Genomic DNA, 7,027 nt, shown 5'->3' with positions numbered 1-7,027 from the left:
GGAAAAAAGTCATGATATCCGAATTGAAAGCTTTATCTGAAAATAACACATACGAAATAGTGGCAAAATCAAAAGATAATATAATTTCTTCATGCTGGGGTTTTTTACAAAAAAAAAAAAAATCACAGCTTCTGGCAGTGAAACTTTTAAAGCAAGATTTGTTGCAAAGGGTTTTTCACAGATTTCTGGAGTGGAATATTTTGCTACATTTTCACCAACGACAATTAGAATTTTAGTACAATTTTCTGCTCAATACAATTTAAAAGTACATGAAATTGATGTAAAAAAATGCTTATTTAAATGCTCCGATTGACTGTGAAATTTATATTTACCCTCCAGAGGGATTTAAAACGAAAAATAAAAATTTTGCGTGAAAACTGAATAAATCGTTATATGGACTAAGATAAAGTGCTCACAATTGGAATTCAACACTCCATAATTATTTAATAGACCAAGAATTCAAGTAATGTCCTGTAGACGCATGATTGTATACCAAAAATATAGGTAATAAATTCTTGATTTGGGTTTTTTGGGTTGACGATATATTACTCACCTCAAATTGTGACAACACTTTAAAGGATGTCAAAAATAAATGGAATAAAAAATTTTAAATGACCGATTTTGAACAATTGTCATGGTTCCTCGGTATAAAATTTATCTGCAAAAATGAAACTATAACAATGAACCAATCACAGTACATTGAAAAAATTCTGCTCAAGTTCGGAATGCAAGATTGCAAACCGCGCACAACTCATGTTGAGATGGATATAAATAAAAATATAGAGATCGAAACAAAGTTAATAGATGATCGATTATACAGAGAAATGATTGGAAGTCTCATCTATTTGATGACCACAACCAGGTTTGATATATATTACACTGTAACAAAGCTATCTCAAAACTTATCAAGATTGACAATTAAGGACCTTAATTGTGCAAAACAAATCCTTCGTTATATAAAAGGAATGAAGGAACAATCTTTAATATTCAAAAAGTCAGCATATCCTCTAAATTTAGATTTTCAGGATTGGGGTAACTCTGAGGATAGAAAAAGTATAACGGAGTATTGATTCAGACTGTCAAAGACTGGCCCTATGATCTCTTGGAAAACTAAAAAACAACAAATTGCTGCCCTTTCTACTTGTGAAGCAGAATTTGTGGCCCTCACCCATTCCACGCAGGAGGCAATTTTTCTGAACACCCTTCTAAAATCTATTTTAAAACCAGATCTCAGTAAAAAACCTATAGTAATTCATTGTGACAACCAGAGTAATATCTTATTAGCAAATAATTCTATGATTCATCAAAGGTCGAAGCATATTGATATCAGATATCATTTCATAAGGGATGAAATAAGTAAAAAATCTATTACTCTTAGTTATGTGACGTCTGAGAATAATATAGCCGACATTTTCACTAAACCTCTAAAAAGGATAAAATGAAAACTTTATAGCTAATCATGAATAAATCTCTTTTCAGAAACCCAAAAAGAGAAGCATGAACAGTCGAAATCACACTAAAAAAAAAAAAAAACAATATGATTTACAATAAAAAATGGCTTCTTTTAGCACACATTATACCAATATATTGATAATTCTTTTCGACCAATGAGAATAAAGACAAATTTGTTTATTTTTATTTTATTTATCTATTTATTTCCTTTTCTCAAGTCAAACGAAATTGAATTCGAAAGGATTTTTCCATTATAGCAAAAAAAAAAAAGGGGGGGGTGCTAAATGTTTTTGACTCCTAATGGGGGTAGATATTTATTTGTTGTGCACCACAGCAAAATGTGGCACAAGGCCGGAAGGAGCAGGACAGGCGAGCTCCCCTAAAGAAGGGGCACTCTCGCCTCAACAAAAATTGCCTGGGCACCCCCGTCGGTATTCCCCAGTAGGGGCGCCTCAGGCAACAAGCAATTAACTTGCCCCATCAGAAAGCCTGGTGGCAAGGCCTGGGAGGGTGGACCTCCTAGGTAGTACCCAAGCGGTGTACCTCAGTCTGACAGGTGCTGGGCCGGATCTCAGCCCCTCACCTATTGAACTGTGTCAAGAACGAATCCTTGACGAGTACTCTACCCTGTCTCCCTGCAGCCGAAGCCGTTAGGAGACACATCCCCTATCAGACGAACTAATGGGGGGTATGACATCAATGGTTTCGATGATCATTTTTATAACCACAAGTTATAATAATCAACCAATAAAAAGCTTCCAAAGTTACTATAAAAATTGTTAAATTTTGGATTCAATCAGTTCACCGTTGTCTCTGTCACGAATCTGAATTTGATTCTTCACCGCCATCTTTGTTACTGGGAATTACTTAACACTCAAGGTCGGAACTGCACTGATTCTTCACCGCCATCTTTGTTCAACATAATGTCTCAACACTTAATATATATAGAAAGACAGATAGATAGATTAATAAGCTTATACATTTGCCTTTGATGAGCAGACGATAATGAGAAAAGTTAACGAGTTCTGCGTATGTGTGTTCGTTAATGTCTGTGTGCATATGATTATGATTGTATGCATGTGTGAGCTGAGATAGCACCCACCCCCAAGCCCAACAGAGACTGGCTAAGACAACGTAGACCTTAGCTACGTTGTAGATTTTGGTTCAACTGTTTATTAAAGGGAAATCTAGCCTCATAGGGAGACCGAGATGTATTCCAAAGAGCTATTTCAACTAAATTTAGACAATCCTTTGATTGGTCAAAATATTGTTTGCTTTTAGTAATTCATGCGGATGCAGACAAAAAAAAAAAAAAAAAAAAAAAAAAAAATGAAAGCGGAACATTGAACAAGTCCAAAAGAACTGAAACTACCAGAGATCCACAAAACATACCTCCCTCTTCTCCCCAACCGCGCAAAGTCATTTGCAGCAGTTATCGAAAGAGGTGGAGGGTTGCAGGAAATCTGGGGAGACTTGTTATCACCCAGACTCGATGGAACACCACTGGTTCTTGTCTGTGAGCAATCACTGTTAATGACTTGTGCAAGAACAGATAGTGTGTGTATATATATATATATATATATATATATATATACTAGCAAAGATTCCTGTGCTTTGCTGTATGCTCAAGTACCCGCCTTGTGGGCACCCTTGCAGTAAGTGGATGGTGTAAGAGCTACTATTGCTTAAGGTGTTTAACATTTTTAATTATCTCCTGAAGTGACTTAAATCCAACCATGAATTTTAAAGCAAGTAGATTATATCAAAGTTGACACTGATATTGTTACAAAAGAAATTGAAAAATTTACAAAGAAACACAATGGTTAAAATTTGTTTAGTATCACAAACAAATTTTTACCGAAGCTCTTATGATATCACAAAGTAAATTTGAACTCATTGCTTAAATTTTATCTTACACATTCAATACTTAAAACTTATCACAATCAATATCATATAATTTTTCCACTAATTTACGAAGAAGTTGAAGTTGGTCAGCACTATTGTGGTGGTCCCCAGGATAGTGGTGAACCGCAACTTAGTGTGCACCATCCAAAGATAGTGGAGTTTATGAAAAGTCGCACCAAATATAACCTTGACCTTGAGAAATGGTGTGCACCATCTCTATATCGGAGACCATCATCATGTCAGGTTTGGTTATGACCAGTCCAGTGGTGTGGCTGTAGGAGAATATATATATATATATATTCAGCCACTCTGATGAGGTATAGACATTGAAACACGTGTCAGTGGATAATTATATTTTAAAAACAATGCATATGCCACTCCCCATTTGGGGGTCATATTACAAATTGGTCAAAGGGAAAATTATTCCCAACTCGCATTTAGGTAAAAATGCACTTTCGTATAAATAATTGAATTCAGTCAAAACGTATCGCAAAAACAAATAAAATAACACATATATATATATATATATATATATATATATATATATATATATAAAATAAAAATTACAATTAAATTTACTAAAATGATCCAAGATGGTAAAACTAAAGTATATTGTAAATATTAAAGAATTAATATTTATAAAGTTATCTCAGCCAGATGTAAAAGCTCAATAAAACCAAATAGGAGATAGAGCTTATAATACGAGCAAACAGTTAATAAAACATGTTAAAAAAAACACTTTGAAAAAGAGTTAAAAACATATTTAATCTGAAAAGGAAACACTTGATAAGTGGATAGTCCTTAATCGGTGGAGTTTCGAAGAAATACTCTCCTTCTCATCAGAGGGTAGGAATTAGCAAAATGCGGGATCGGATTTTGCATACAAAAGTATTTGATGAAACAACAAGTAAGTCAAAGATCTTACTTGATAAAAAAGTGAAGCAGAGGGAATATAGTGAAGAAAAAGGTGATTACACATGAATGGATAGTCTGGTGGAAGATAAATAATCCAATGACGGTAAAATCCAAAAATATAACTTCAAGAAAGTTAATTGAATTTCCATTTGCACAAGTAAAATCCAAGGAAATCTCGTAATTGGAAGATGGTCCAAAATAATCCAAAGGCCGAAATCCATGGAATAATTCACAAATATGTACAAGGGGAAAGGGGAAAATTCCAATAATATTAATAAAAGAAAATAAGATATGCTTTTCTCACAACTACCGAGACATAAATATAAATAAGAAAGATCAGGGAAGAAGAAGGAAAAAAAATTAAAATGGTGATAGAATTAAATATAAAATAGAAAAACAAATGTCAAAATGACCCAGACAGGAAATGTTAAAAGGCACGAAAAAAATATATAGGGCAAAATAATATAGATCAAACGAAATGTACATTTTTTTTTTGCCCTATATATTTTGGAATTATAGAAACATTAAGCAAGTACGGAATAAAAATCGACTCTAAAAACAGATTTTATGGTCGTCATATCAGACAAGAGTAAATATTTAAAAATATGCATATTTTTGTGAGAGGCACTTGAATCCTATTTAAAACTATATCGTCTTTAAACTCTATCTTCAATTGACATTTATTCTGTAGATGCTTAATTTTCATACCTTGCTAAAATTAGCTAGTGGATTTTTTCCGGTGTCCTTTTGTCTGATTCCCTAGGTGTATATATGCATATACACACATATATATATATATATATATATATATATATATATATATATATATATATATATATACAAAAGTTTGAATTTAAAAATAATTGTTTGTGCTTTTTCCGGCAAGATTTTAAAGGTGTCCATATGCAATCGCATAAAACAAAATGAAAGTCGAATAAAACAATGGGAAAATATCATTTTTAGCCAAGGGTGTTAGTCTAAAATTTTCACAATATTAGTAAAAAGTATTTCTATTATAATTATCTGTATCTTGGAAACTATTCGAGTAAAAGGCTTTCTTGCACCTAGGGATCTCTACTGTAAAGGGATGAGACTTACTAGTTTGTCGGGGGTAGTTACGTCAAGGAGGTACAAGTGTTTGCAGTTCGTCAGAGCATTCACCATTAAAGTATTTGTAGAACAGGCAGAGGGATGCAACATCTCGTCAATGAGACAGAGGCTGAAGCCTAGATGACAGTTCAGGACCTATCAGGTTGGCGACTCTCTTTTGAACCCTGTCCAGGAGCGAGAGACAAGCAGCAGATGCACCAGCCCAGATGTGACAACAGTACTCCATACATGGACGAATGGTTGCCTTATAGAGGTACAGGATACTTTCAGGCGTAAGTAGTTTTCTAGCATGGTAGAGGGAGCCAACCTTCCAGCAGCAGCCTTGGCAATGTTCTCAATGTATCTATTCCAGTTCATATTCCCTGTAAACGTTAGGCCGAGGAGTTTAAAAGAAGTACTTGCAGGCAATGTGTTCTTGGCCATTTCTATTGGTGGTAGAGTGTAATATGTAAACGGCTTCACCCATTTTCGGGACTGATTTAATATCCCCCACCCCACTGTTAAAAGTATACATGAAATAAAGTAATGTTTAAATGGTAAACGGTTTGAGTAATTTCCAGGACTGACTTCATATCCCGTAACCCACTGCTTAAAATATACTTGAAATAAAGTAATGTTTAAATCATAAACTGTTTCAGCAGCTTTTCGAAAGTAATACATAAAAACATTAACACGGTTAGAGATTACGCAACCATTGCTTCAACATGAATTTCTGAGTGTAGTATCAGTTTCAGCATTCCAGTGAGTTAAATCCCCCCATTTTTGGTCTTGGTTAATGGAAGAAAAATCCTTCATTACTGATACAATTCTTATTTTTGTTATTGACCAGGGGAGCTGGTTTCCCTCTAAATTTTTAACCAACCTCATGTCCGATTCCGCCCTTGTGGGGAGGCAAGTAAACAAAAAAAAAAAATAATAATCAGAACGGACATTTTCCAGGGCATTTTATAATTAATCAGAAGTAACATTTCCAGGGCATTTTGTAATTAAATCAGAAATAACTTTTTCCAGTTACTTTTTTAATATTAAAACTTTGTTACATTAAACATAGTGCCTATTCACAATGCCTCCTCACGGGACAGATTTAGACACCAGGGTCGTTTTTTTAACGTGGAGAAGTCGTAAAGGATTTCTCTTCCACTGAGACAGAAGAAATTGAAATGTAGCACCTGAAGAACAGATACTACACTTTGATCTTAGCCAAAAGGCCAAGAAAGACAAATCATTTTTATTAGCTTTGCCTCAATAGCGACACCATTTTTTTTCTTTTTTACGGTTTATTTGGAATATTCCACTTTCCTTTCTTAGGGATGCACAGCATGATAACGGACGGAGCGATAAGCGTAATAATATAATGATAATTATAAGCTCCGTTAAGATTATTAAAGTTTAGCTCTGTCGGAGATATAAACTTAGGTTATCAACTAGTGTTATGCAATGTTTACGACTTCCGCTCATAAAACACTCTTGACTGTTGTGTCCATATTTGGCATTTATAGGTGCTTAATTTCCCCTTATTCTTATGGTAATTGATGCTGGCCTGAAGGTAATATTCTAGAAAATGGAGACAAAGCTGGGTTCGAATTTCCCAAACAGTACAACTTGTTACTTCTTGTGTTGTTGATAGCGAAAATATGAAGCACTA

At 34.2% G+C, this 7,027-nt stretch overlaps 1 pseudogene; it reads right to left on the bottom strand.

The window, feature by feature from the left end:
- Nucleotides 1-6,505: 6,505 nt before the first annotated feature.
- On the bottom strand, nucleotides 6,506-6,603 carry LOC145242571 (U2 spliceosomal RNA; annotated as a pseudogene).
- Nucleotides 6,604-7,027: the final 424 nt, after the last annotated feature.

This window comes from Euprymna scolopes, chromosome 2, assembly GCF_053919585.1.
Source record: "Euprymna scolopes isolate OS-2025 chromosome 2, ASM5391958v1, whole genome shotgun sequence".
Classification (NCBI taxonomy): Eukaryota; Metazoa; Mollusca; class Cephalopoda; order Sepiida; family Sepiolidae; genus Euprymna; species Euprymna scolopes.
This window is presented reverse-complemented; position numbering and strand designations above follow the sequence as displayed.